Source organism: Phyllobates terribilis, unplaced genomic scaffold (genome assembly GCF_046119375.1).
Source record: "Phyllobates terribilis strain yellow unplaced genomic scaffold, ASM4611937v1 Scaffold_1__5_contigs__length_1240528914, whole genome shotgun sequence".
In the NCBI taxonomy this organism is placed as follows: Eukaryota; Metazoa; Chordata; class Amphibia; order Anura; family Dendrobatidae; genus Phyllobates; species Phyllobates terribilis.
Window position 1 is genome coordinate 946,937,244 of NW_027362761.1, and position 14,200 is coordinate 946,951,443.

A 14,200-nucleotide genomic window follows, 5' to 3' on the forward strand; every position below is an offset into this window, starting at 1 on the left:
GATCAAAATACTCATTTGCCTAATAATTCTGCACACAGTGTATATTGGTTCCTCACCAATCGCTGTTTCGAACCTAAACCCTGTATTTCCCTAGCGCTTAGCCCTGGATAGGGAAGGGGGGGGGGGGTGGACACTAGTCGATCAACACTAATGACTAAAAGCAACAAGGGAGACAAACACGGGGGAAGTAGCTTAGCTTTAGCTGACTTCAGAGAGAAAACTTCAAGTGTCCTCCTAGCACCACAGAGGAAGATAGCAGTCTGAGAGCTCCAAGCATTCACCAAGAAACATGTGAGTATCACCGGCACCATCCTGCTGCAAAGTAAAACTATTTAAACACCCAGGCCAGGGTGTCAATTAGCAGTAAAGAGGTAGCCGCTGGGTCCTAAAGTGAAACAGCTAAGAAGGTGTCTGTAATGTCAAACAAAGAGATCTTCTGCATCCACCTGCAGGGCGACTGTCTGTCACATCTGACACACCCATGACACTCTCCCAGTGGAAGGAATTGGCTGTGGCGCTGACATCATGTTGAAAGCACAGTGGCCAATCAATTAGCTCAAAGGCTCTGAAGCAGTTGGGCGAAATAGGTCAGTCAAAAAAAATGGGGCGCATTGTAACCCAAAGCCTAGGGTAATATATCCCTGCATACTGAGAAAAAAATGATTTCTAAGCAATAGCAAAAGGACAGCAGCTCACATCCTTATCCAAGTGCAAAAAACCCACTGCACTGCAGGAGACATACAGTGTTCATAGGAAATAATTCACGTGATACAGAACTTTAGTAAAACTTCTGTATCTTTCATTCCCTTAGCATTAAAAACATATCTCTGCAGATTGAACAAACAATTAAGGGAGCGGTCTATACCAGTCTACACATTTAAAAACGATCGGGTCTTCATGGTATACTCTGCCTACAGACACAGGTGTTTCTAATATTTGAAAGTGCTATAGTATTTAATAAGTCAGGTGCACTGTTATTGCTCACTGCATATGCAAGCTAGCCGATATCTGTAGGGGTGATGACCTCAGCCCCACTCACCCTCACATGTATAAGTGAGGGGAACTGAACTAGGTTATGTTCACACTAGGCGTTTTTTCATTATTTTTTTCTGCAGCAAAACCTGATCACTTGGCAGGAAAGAAGCAGTGTCAAAAACACAGGTTTTTGCTGAGTTTTTGGGTGCATTTTTCAGGATCCCAATGTTCAGCTTTGCTTCCACCACAGAAGCATGAAAACAGGTCACCAATGTAAGACATATGTTCATGAAAAAATACAAATTACAAATGTAAGCGGGGGAGGTGAATTGGTCTGGAATAGTCTACCCAAGACACTGGCATTGCATTGAGTTTGTAGGACACTATTTACTTTCACACTTTGGTCTGCCATTGAGTTGCTCAGGCATTGTTCAATTTCACAGCTTGGTCGGCCAGAGGTATTGTTCAATCTCACACCTTAGTCTGCCAATGCTTACTTTGTACATATCACTAATTAAACTGTACTAATCCAAACTGCCATCTCAGGTGGCCAAGATAAGATGGTAAACTTGGGAAAATCACAAAAATAAATGGATTTCACATACTGCTGCACATGATTTTTTTCACAAAAAACGCAGTAAAACGTTTACACTAGGCGTTTTTTCAGCATTTTTGCACCACCCATTGCTTTCAATGGGGGAAAAATACTGAAAAAATTCTGATAGAAGTGACATGCTCTATTGCGCAAAAAAAACATGCAAAGCATGTTGAGGACAAAAATAAAAAGCTGTGTGCGTGAGATTTCTGAAATCTCATAGACTATGCTGGTACTGTAAAATGCAGCTGAAAATTTGGATAAAAAATGCTGAAAAAACACCTAGTGTGAACATAGCCTTACTCCTTTAATATTACTTAATGGTTTTATAAGCCTGAAATAACAAATTCTTATTTTAAAAACATTTCCATACCACATACAAATTGCTGCAATCAGAGTGCCACCTCTGCAAATGCTGAAAGGACAACACCTTACAGATTTCATATATTGCAAATAAGATTTTGAAACCCTAATTGTGTAGTGTACATATAAGAAATCAGTTTTGTAATTTAACTCATTTGGATATCGTGGTGAGAAACATAATATCCAATATCCATCTATGCTAAGGATTTGTCTCTTCCAATTAATGCCTCTTAAGGGTTTTTGAGCCTTTTCTACTAAAAAAAAAAAATCTACATTTTTTTCACATTTCCATTGTGTTTAACGACAAAGCTTTAATTTGCTTCTTTTCTATGCTATTGACATGCTCCGATATCCTAATTTAATTTTTTTTGTGGTGCACCCCATGTGATACTCCATGCAAAATACAACATACATTTATAAAACTACTTACTTTTATAGTTTGTATAAAAATAATTTTATTAATTGCCCAAAAGGAAAAAATATTTGTCTTGTGCAGGACTATGTGATTGGAAAAAATGACATCACGTAAACATTTTCCTATCCCTCTTGTGCATGGTAATTCCAAACGTGCTGATTTTTGTGTCACTTAATATTGAGCAGAATAAAGTATTTTGAGCAGCAGCTACTCTTAATACATTTTACGATAAGGTTTATTGTAACTTGTATTCTTATCTGTAGCAGCGAATCAAAACCACATAATTTCCAGGTTTATAAATGATAATGCTCCTACACTCCCTGACAGAAATTTTGTCGCTTATCCACATTATGTAAATAAAAGCTTATAACCTGTTGTTAAATTCATCTATTGGTTTTATAAAGTACCCCTTTTGAAAGCTGAAACCCTCCCAAATTTGGTTTAGGTTAAGAAAATAAATTGGCATCAATGCTGAAATATTGATCATTTAATGAACACAGAATGGCCAGATTTTGGCAAGACAAAAGTTTTGTCGCCTGGTCATATAATGTAGTTTACATCCTTACCAGAACTCAGCAAATGATCGGTTAATTAGTGGGTGTGTATAAAAAGAAACCCAACACCCCAGACCTTCACTTGAATAGCAACTTAAGCTCTGACAACATGCCAAAAATCCACCAAAGCCTTGATTATCAAGAGGCTGAAGACCAGATCCACTGCAGAGGTGGCTGGCACCTTTAATGTGTCTCAGCGTCAAGTACAAAGAATTAAAAAAAGATTTGAAGAGACTGGAGATGTGTTTGACAAGCCCAGGTCCAGCAGACCCCGCAAGACAACTGCTCAGGAGGAACGTTTGTTGGTTGGAAAATCCAAAGCAAGCCCCTCTTCTACTGCAGCAGAGCTCCAACAGGCCTGGTCACCTCAAGTCCCTGTGTCAACTAGAACAGTTTGTAGGATTCTGTCTCGAAATGGCCTCCATGGTCGAATCAGTGCCCAGAAGTCAGCACTAAACAAAAGGCAAATAAAAAAACGTGTGGCATTTGCAAAGTCCCACAGCCTGCTAAACAGATGGACGCTGGAAAAGTGTCAGAAGGTGGATTTCTCTGATGAATCTTCAGTAGAATTACGCCACAGCTGCTGCAAATACTGCAGGAGACCTGCTGGAGCCCTTATAGATCCAAAATACACCCAGAAAACAGTTACATTTGGTGGTGGAAAGATCATGGTCTAGGGTTACATTCAGTATGGGGGTGTGCGAAACATTTGCAAGGTGGAAGGCAATATCAATAGCCTAAAATATCAAGACGTATTAGCTACCTCTTACATTCCAAATCATAAAAGGGGTCAAATTCTGCAGCAGGATGGTGCTCCATCTCATACATCCATCTCTACAACAAAGCTCCTCCAGGCAAAAAAGATCAAGGTGCTCAAGGACTGGCCAGCCCGGTCACCAGACATGAACATCATTGAGCATGTTTGGGGTAGGATGAAAGAGGAAGCTTGGAAGACAAAACCAAAGAATCTAGATGAACTCTGGGAGGCATGTAAGACTGCATTCTTTGCTATTCCTGATGACTTCATTAATAAATTGTATGAATCATTGTTGAACCGCATGGATGCAGTCCTTCAAGCTCATGGAAGTCACACAAAATATTAAATATGATTAACAGCACCACAACTTCATTCACCAATGTTATGCAACATATATTTGTATTTTAAGATAATTATTTGTTTGAATATCACATTACTTTCTGCGGGCGACAAAACTTTTGTCTTGCCAAAATCTGACCATTCTCAGTTCATTAAATGATCAATATTTCAGCATTGATGCCAATTTATTTTCTTAACCTAAACCAAATTTGGGAGGGTTTCAGCTTTCAAAAGAGTAATTTATAAAACCAATGGATGAATTTAACGTCAGGTTCTAAGCTTTTATTTACATAATATGGATAAGCGACATAACTTCTGTCAGGGAGTGTATTAGTTAATAAGCTTATAGGCACAACACTATCTGTGTTCTTTGTTTGGCCATGTGATTGTTTTGTATGACTCCTTAACCTTCTTTCCCAAATCTCTCCTGTACCTTTTCACTTCCCTCTCCCTTATCCCAATTATATGAATAATTTTAGTTGTATGCTAATAAAATTTGTCCTAATTTTTCCTTCCCGCTTTTCCCTCCCTCTTTCCATTTCCCGGTTAAAAGTTAATTATTATTGCTATACCATTAACTATTGTTAAACTCAATGAAAATCATTTAACTCTTTCGCGACCTTGGGATTTTCTGTTTTTCATTTTAGTGTTTTGCTCCCCTTGTTCCCAGAGCCATAGCGTTTTTATTTTTTGGTCAATATGGCCGTGTGAGGGCTTACTTTTTGCGGGACGAGTTGTACTTTTCAACGCCATTACTAGTTTTACCATATCGTGTACTGGAAAACGGGAAAAAAATTCCAAGTGCGGTGAAATTGCAAAAAAATGCAATTCCACAGTTGTTTTTTTTTTTTGCTTTCCACGTTCACTGGATGCTAAAACTGACCTGCTATTATTATTCTCCAGATCATTAGGAGTTCGTAGAAACCAAACATGTATAGGTTCTTTTTTATTTAAGTGGTGAAAAAAAATCCAAAGTTTGCTTAAAAAAAAAAAAAAAAGTGCCATTTTCTGAGACCCGTAGCGTCTCCAATTTTCGGGATCTAGGGCCAGCTGAGGGCTTATTTTTTGCGCGCCGGGCTGACGTTTGTATTGATACTGTTTTGGGGTAGATACGATGTTTTGATCGCCTGTTATTGCATTTTATTGCAATGTTGCGGCGACCAAAAAAAGTAATTCTGGCGTTTGGATTTTTTTTCTCGTTACGCCGTTTACCGATCGGATTAATTATTTTCTTATATTGATAGATCGGGCGATTCTGAACGCGGTAATACCAAATATGTGTATGTGGGGTTTATTTTTTATTATTTTATTTTGAATGGGGCAAAAGGGGGGTGATTTAAACTTTTATATTTTTTTAATTTTTTTTAATATTTTTAAAAACATTTTTTTTTTTACTTTTTGCATGCTTCTATAGTCTCCATATCGCCTCTGCTACATGGAGGTGATGAGCAGATCACCTCTATGTAGCAGAAATGCTCCTGTACTATGAGCGCCGACCACTAGGTGGCGCTCATAGTAATCTTTACATGACAACCACTGGAGTCTGCTGCAGACCCATCAGTGACCCGCAATCACGTGATGGGGTCATCGATGGGCGGGGTAAGTGACGCGCTTCCGGCGCGGCGATGTTAAATGCTGCTGTCAGAGATTGACAGCGGTATTTAACATGTTAACAGCCGCGGGTGTAAATATCAGCTGACATGTGCCCAGTTTAGTGCAGGCTCACCGCCGGAGCCCTCAATGAACCGGGGGTGATGGCCTGGGGCGTACTAATACGCCCTGGGCCATTAAGGGGTTAAAAAAGAAATTGCAGTCTTTAAACCAGCTTCAGTTTCACTGCCTGATTCAGAGCACAAAAAGGGTAAGTGTAGTGCCGGCGTCCCTGCCCTCTGCTAGGCAGGGACGCTGTTCCCCTCACCGCTCTGCTCCGTGCCCGGCGTCCCTCTCCCGCTCTGCTGGCAGCGCGCGCTCCTTCCCGGCCACTGTGCTTAGGGCGCGCGCGCGCGCCCTCCCTCTTAAAGGGGCCGCGCGCGCCGTCCTAAGGAGTCCCCGGCCAATGGCCGGAGGACTTTACCATATATAAGGCACCTCCTCCAAAATGGAGGTGCCCGAGCAATGTTGTTGCACCGTTCTACTCTGCTTCAGCCCTCAGGTCCCGTTGCCAGTTACCTGCCAGTTACCTGCCAGATTCCTGCCAGCTTGCTGTCCTAATCCTGCCTGATTTCCTGTTACCTGCCTGCCTGCCTGAGGTCCGACGGTCTGCCTTACAACTCCGGTCAGTCTGTCTAAGGACCAACTTGCCCGCTCACCTGGGAGCGCACATCAGCTACCTGCCTGCTTGCCTGAGGTCCGACGGTCTGCCTTACAACTCCGGTCAGTCTGTCTATGGACCAGCTTGCCCGCTCACCTGGGAGCGCTTCTCCGCTACCTGCCTGCTTGCCTGCCCGGAGGCTCCGCTGTCACGTGCTGTGACCACCAGCTATTCCAGACTCTTGCCCGCTCACCTGGGAGCGCTTCTCCGCTACCTGCCTGCTTGCCTACCTGGAGGCTCCGCCGTCACGTGCTGTGACCACCTGCTATTCCAGAGACTCTCGCTTGCTCACCTGGGAGCACACATCCTCCATCTGCCTTGCTAGCATACCTGGAGGTTCAGCCATCACAGGTCGTACCTACCCCTTACCTAGAGACTGCCCCGGTCACTTGCCGTGACCTCCAGCCCGTTCTTCCAGAGACTGCCCCGGTCACTTGCCGTGACCTCCAGCCCGTTCTTCCAGAGACTGCCCTGATCTCTTGCCGTGACCTCCTGCCCGTACACCCAGAGACTGTCCCGGTCACCTGCTGTGACTGCCTGCCTGGTCGCCACCCGCTCCCTTACAAGGACCGCTCCCTTGTATAGTAGCCCAGAGGTTCCGCCTCCCAGACCCGTTACAGTTTGCTCGGGCCATGGAACCCGATGGCACCCAAGCTCCCTCGCTCTCGGACCTGTGTCATGAACTGTCCCGTCAAAGGTCCCAACAGGAGTCCATCCTGGGTCACCTGCGGAATGTCAATACTCGCCTGGACACTCTGACTGTTCCACCAACAACCTCCGCCAGTGCCATGTCTCGCAATCCGGCAGCTCCGCTGTCCACTAACACCATGATATCCTACCCCGGACCTCGGCTTTCTGCACCTCCTCGCTTCGGAGGCGACTCAGCCCAGGCTCGGGGCTTCATAAATCAGTGCACCCTGCACTTTGAACTATTGTCCCACCAGTTTAACTCCGACCGAGCCAAAATTGCATTCATCATGTCCCATCTCACCGGGGAGGCCCTGGCCTGGCTAAATCCTCTATGGGAGAGAGGAGACCCCCTGGTGTCCAACTTGCCTGCTTTTCTCACGGCTTTCCGGAAAGTCTTCGACGAACCCGGACAGAAGACCTCATCCGCATCATCGTTGCTACGCCTCCGTCAGGAAAGTCTCACCGTGGGCCAATATGCCATACGGTTCCGTACCCTTGCCTCGGAGCTGGCCTGGGATAACGACGCTCTGGTTTCCGTCTTCTGGGAGGGTCTGTCCGGCCGTATTAAAGATGAACTTGCCGGTCGGGACATTCCTACCACTCTCGATGACTTAATAACTCTTGCCACCCGGATTGACCTACGGTTCCAGGAGCGTGCCAGAGAGGTCACCCGTGAGAGGAGGTTACCACGTCTAGCTCCTACTTTTCAGAAACCCGTCACTCCTTCTGTCTCTAACCAGGTACACCCTCCTGAGCCTATGCAGGTCGACCAGACCAAGATGGTCAAGACCCGTCAGGACTTACGCCGTGCCGAGGGGACCTGCTTCTACTGTGGCAGTAAGGAGCACCGGATCCGTGCCTGCCCGGAGAGGTCGGGAAACGCCTGTGTCTAGGTTCGCTCAGAGAGGTCCACCTAGACAAGAATAAATCCTCTCCATCCCTGCTGTTGTCAGTTTCAATTGTCTACGGGGAGAACCGTTATTTCGAACTAGCCCAACTGGACTCTGGAGCAGCCGGGAATCTTATTTCACAGTCCCTGGTAGAGAAATACCGCATCCCCACCAAACCTCTGGCTGTACCCTTGTCTGTTGCTGCCGTGGATGGGGGGCTCTTACCACGCCCCATCCAACTCCTCACCGAATCCATTACTCTGCAGGTGGGAATGCTGCATTCTGAAAGTATCTCCTTCCATGTTCTGCCTGGACTCTCTCACGCCCTCTTGCTAGGCCTACCTTGGCTCCAGAAACATGCACCCGTTCTTGACTGGCAGACCGGAGAAGTCCTTCGCTGGGGACAGGGCTGCCATAAGACCTGTCTGGTTCCCGTCCATCCCGTCCGTCCTTCTCCTACCCCAGCTAATCTACCTGGACTTCCGATTCCTTATTGGTCTTATGCTGATGTCTTTAATAAAAAGGAGGCAGAGACACTACCCCCTCATAGACCATACGACTGCCCTATCGACCTGTTACCTGGTACTTCTCCTCCCCGTGGGCGTATTTATCCATTATCCGCTGCTGAGACCCGGTCGATGTCCGAATATATTGAGGAGAATCTGGCCAGGGGATTCATCCGGAAATCTACCTCCCCGGCGGGAGCAGGCTTCTTTTTCGTCAAAAAGAAGGACGGCTCTCTCCGTCCCTGTATAGACTATAGAGGCCTTAACCAGATCACGGTGAAGAATAAGTACCCCCTTCCGCTCATTCCGGAGTTATTTGATCGTCTGAGGGGGGCTAGAATCTTCACCAAACTGGACCTCCGTGGGGCGTACAACCTGGTTCGTATCCGTCAGGGGGATGAATGGAAGACGGCATTCAACACCCGGGACGGCCACTATGAATATCTGGTAATGCCCTTTGGCCTCTGTAACGCTCCTGCCGTCTTTCAAGAGTTGGTCAATGACATCTTCCGGGACCTTCTCTACTCCTGCGTAGTGGTGTACCTGGACGACATCTTGGTCTTCTCTCCGGATCTCCAGACTCACCGGAGGGATGTTCGTCAGGTCCTGCTCAGGCTCAGGCAGAACCATCTCTACGCTAAATATGAGAAGTGCCTCTTTGAGCAGACCTCGCTTCCGTTTCTGGGCTACATTATCTCTCAGACCGGCCTACAAATGGATCCTGAGAAACTGTCTGCCATCGAGAAATGGCCCCGACCAGAGGGGTTGAAGGCTATTCAACGGTTCCTGGGCTTCGCCAACTATTACCGCCTCTTCATCCCGCACTTCTCTTCCCGGACTGCCCCAATTTCCGCGCTCACCCGTAAGGGTACTAATCCCAAAGAGTGGCCGCCCGAAGCAGAGGAGGCCTTTCTTTCCCTAAAACAGGTCTTCTCTTCCGCCCCGGTGCTGCATCGCCCGGACGGCAACAAGCAGTTCTCCCTGGAAGTTGACGCCTCCTCCTCTGGAGCCGGAGCGGTACTTACTCAAAAATCATCTTCCGGGAGAATGGTAACTTGTGGCTTCTTCTCCAAACTCTTCTCCTCTTCTGAGCGCAACTATTCCATAGGAGACCGAGAGTTATTGGCCATCAAGCTGGCGTTGGAGGAGTGGCGTTACCTACTCGAGGGGGCTCTTCATCCGGTAATAATTTACACTGACCACAAGAACTTGGCTTACCTCCAGCATGCCCAGAGACTTAACCCGCACCAAGCCCGGTGGTCCTTGTTTTTTGCTCGCTTTGATTTTGTTCTTCATTTTCGCCCGGCTGACAAAAACGTCAAAGCAGACGCCTTGTCCCGATCCTTTCTGGTGTCCGATCTCGAGGAAGAACCTAAACATATCATCGATCCCGCCAGAGTAATGCAGGTGGCTCCCGTGAGTCTAAATCGTCTCCCTCCCGGTAAGACGTTTGTTTCAGTACCTGATCGGGAGAAGATCCTACACTGGGGCCATTCGTCTAAATTAGCTGGCCACGCCGGTCAGAAAAAGACCCTCCAGCTTATTGCCCGGCACTATTGGTGGCCTACCCTGCACAAGGACATAATAGACTTTGTTTCTGCCTGTGTGTCCTGCGCCCGCAACAAAGTCCCGAGACATCTGCCAGCCGGACGCCTCCTTCCGCTTCCTGTACCTGCTGCCCCCTGGCAGCATATAACAATGGACTTTATAACTGATCTCCCCGTCTCTGCCGGTTGTACGGTCATTTGGGTGGTCGCTGACCGCTTTTCCAAGATGGCTCACTTTATTCCCCTGCCAGGCCTTCCGTCTGCACCCGAGCTGGCTAAAGACTTTATCCGCCACATCTTCCGTCTTCATGGCCTGCCCCTCCACATCGTGTCGGATCGTGGGGTACAGTTCACCTCACGTTTCTGGAGAGCCACTTGTAAACTACTAGACGTCACCCTGGACTTCTCTTCCGCTTACCACCCACAGTCCAATGGTCAAGTGGAGCGGATCAATCAGAACCTGACCAGTTACCTCCGGCACTTCGTTAATGCCCACCATTCTGACTGGGTGGATCTCCTACCATGGGCCGAGTTCTCTTATAATAATCACGAGAGCGAATCCTCCTCCAAATCCCCGTTTTTTGTAGTCTTTGGTCAGCATCCTCGGATTCCTTTTCCTGTCTCCACCTCTGTGGACAACCCGGCTGCGGAATCTCTCGTTAGCAAATTTTCCTCCATATGGGAGAGTACCCGGTCCGCACTCCTTCTGTCATCCGAGCGTATGAAAAGACACGCTGACAAAAAACACCTGGATCCTCCACAATTTCGTCCAGGAGATAAAGTCTGGCTCTCATCTAAATATGTTCGACTCAAGATACCTTCTTACAAGTTAGGGCCTCGGTTCATCGGTCCTCTGGAGGTCATCAGTCAGATCAACCCGGTGGCCTATAAATTGAAACTCCCGGCCAACTTACGGATCCCTAACTCCTTCCATGTATCTCTCCTCAAACCCGTGGTGCTTAACTCTTTTTCTACAGGTACGCCTCCTGCTCCGGTTTCTGCTGAGGACGAGTTTGAGGTAGAGAACATTCTTGCCACCAAAAGGGTAAGAGGAAAGACCTTTTTTCTGGTAGATTGGAAGGGGTTTGGTCCTGAGGAGAGAACGTGGGAGCCCCGGGAGAACATCCATGCCCCTCTCATCCTAGCTAAATTTCTATCTGGCCTAAAAAAGGGGGGGCCTAAAGGGGGGGGTACTGTAGTGCCGGCGTCCCTGCCCTCTGCTAGGCAGGGACGCTGTTCCCCTCACCGCTCTGCTCCGTGCCCGGCGTCCCTCTCCCGCTCTGCTGGCAGCGCGCGCTCCTTCCCGGCCACTGTGCTTAGGGCGCGCGCGCGCGCCCTCCCTCTTAAAGGGGCCGCGCGCGCCGTCCTAAGGAGTCCCCGGCCAATGGCCGGAGGACTTTACCATATATAAGGCACCTCCTCCAAAATGGAGGTGCCCGAGCAATGTTGTTGCACCGTTCTACTCTGCTTCAGCCCTCAGGTCCCGTTGCCAGTTACCTGCCAGATTCCTGCCAGCTTGCTGTCCTAATCCTGCCTGATTTCCTGTTACCTGCCTGCCTGCCTGAGGTCCGACGGTCTGCCTTACAACTCCGGTCAGTCTGTCTAAGGACCAACTTGCCCGCTCACCTGGGAGCGCACATCAGCTACCTGCCTGCTTGCCTGAGGTCCGACGGTCTGCCTTACAACTCCGGTCAGTCTGTCTATGGACCAGCTTGCCCGCTCACCTGGGAGCGCTTCTCCGCTACCTGCCTGCTTGCCTGCCCGGAGGCTCCGCTGTCACGTGCTGTGACCACCAGCTATTCTAGACTCTTGCCCGCTCACCTGGGAGCGCTTCTCCGCTACCTGCCTGCTTGCCTACCTGGAGGCTCCGCCGTCACGTGCTGTGACCACCTGCTATTCCAGAGACTCTCGCTTGCTCACCTGGGAGCACACATCCTCCATCTGCCTTGCTAGCCTACCTGGAGGTTCAGCCATCACAGGTCGTACCTACTCCTTACCTAGAGACTGCCCCGGTCACTTGCCGTGACCTCCAGCCCGTTCTTCCAGAGACTGCCCCGGTCACTTGCCGTGACCTCCAGCCCGTTCTTCCAGAGACTGCCCTGATCTCTTGCCGTGACCTCCTGCCCGTACACCCAGAGACTGTCCCGGTCACCTGCTGTGACTGCCTGCCTGGTCGCCACCCGCTCCCTTACAAGGACCGCTCCCTTGTATAGTAGCCCAGAGGTTCCGCCTCCCAGACCCGTTACAGTAAGCTTGCCCTGTGCTGTACTTTACATTGTATTATGAAATATGTAACATAATATGGCATTTTAATATAAAATAACATTTTTTATTTTTATAACGCCAACATATTCCGCTGCGCTTTACAATTTAGAGGGGACTTGTGCATACAATAAAAACATTGCAGAATAAACATAACTCAGATACCAAAAGGAGAGAGGGCCCTGCTTGCAAGCTTACAATCTATGAAGAAATAGGGGAGACACAAAAGGTAAAAGATAAAATGTGCTAATATTGTATGATACAACCATAATATACTAAGTACGGTATGCACATAATGCTGCAAGAACCAGTGTAGAGACTCGGAGGCCTAATAAGTGCATGGAGGGTGAGTGAACAGATGCTATGAGGGTAATGATTTTGAAGAAAGTTTTGTGTGGGCAAAACGGGGATAGTTAGATAAGTGAGGTGGGGCAATAGGTCAGTCTAAAGAAATACGTTTTTAGACCACTTCTATAACTGTGGATTTTTTAAATTAATCGAATTGTCCTGGGTAGCGTATTCCAAAGAATTGGTCTAGCAAGAGAGAAGTCTTAGAGATGGGAATAGGAGGTTCAGATTATTGAGGATTTTAGTTTAAAGTCATTATCAGAATGGAGGGAAAGGGTAGGGTGGCAGATTGTGACGAGGGAGGAGATGTAGGGTGGTTCTGAACTGTGGTTTGCAGGGGAGAGTGAAAGACTAAGTGCCCACGATGCAGAAATGCTCCGGATTTTTCCTGAGCGTTTCTGCATCTCCCTGGCAGAAAAAACGCATGCGGATTGTACATGCGGATTCTACATGCGTTTTTCCTGCCAGGGACAAGAGTAAGTGAAGCGTTCTTCACATGCATTTCCGCTTGCGGGTTGTCAAGCGCTTTCCAAGCGATTTTAACATCACTTGGAAAGTGCTTGACAACTTGGTCACACTATATAAATCCATGCAACCGGCATGCATTTATATAGTGTAACCGTAAAAGAATGGTAAAAAATAAATATTATACTTACCTTCTGATGGCCCCCGGTGTCCTTATCCGATATGTCTGGTCTCCCCGGTGTCTTGCGATTGTGTAAAAGGACCTGCCATGACGTCATTTAGTCATGTGACGGGTCACGCGACCGCCGACGTCAGCGATCGCGTGAACCGTCACATGACTAAATGACGTCATGGCAGGTCCTTTTAGACCATCGGGAGCTGCCGGGGAGACCGGACGCATCGGATAAGGAGACCGGGGGCCATCAGAAGGTAAGTATAATATTTAATTTTTTTTTATTTTTTTTTTACAGGTACTATGGTACCCGGGTCTGGAGGAGAGTCTCCTCTTCTCCAAACCCGGGTACCATCCGCACATTGAATTGCTTAATATCCGCATGCGGATATTATGCGATTCAATGCAAGTCAATGGAGGCGAAAACGCTGTGATTCCGCAAAATAATTGGTAGTGATACAGATTTTTCCGCAGCGGAAATTTCCGCAGCATGTGCACAGCACATGCGGATTATCATTGGGGAACATAGCAGACCTTCTACCAAGAGTTCTTTAAGCATTTCTGCAGCGGAATTGCCGCTGCAGAAACGCTTAAAAAACGCATAGTGGGCACACAGCCTAAAGGTTATATTGAACTCTGTATCGGATGTGCAACCAGTGCAACGACTGGCACAGGGTAGATGCATCAGTGTGGCAGTTGGACAGCAATATGATCTTGGCTGCTGCATTCACAACAGATTGGAGAGAGGAGAGTTTGGTAAGAGGGACAGCGATTAGTAGAGAGTTGCAATAGTTCCAACGAGAATGAATAAGAGCTACAGTGATTTTTTTCTGAGTCAAAGGTAAGAAAGTCGAATTCTAGAAATGTTTTTGAGGTGTAGTTGACATGACCGGGTGAGGTGTAACACCACTGGCTGTGTCCCTGCATGGCTTCCCATCCCCCAACATGCATGGACACCCGACTTACTCACTACCCTGGGCCATGCAATGACTTCCTTGTCCTCTGCTTGCT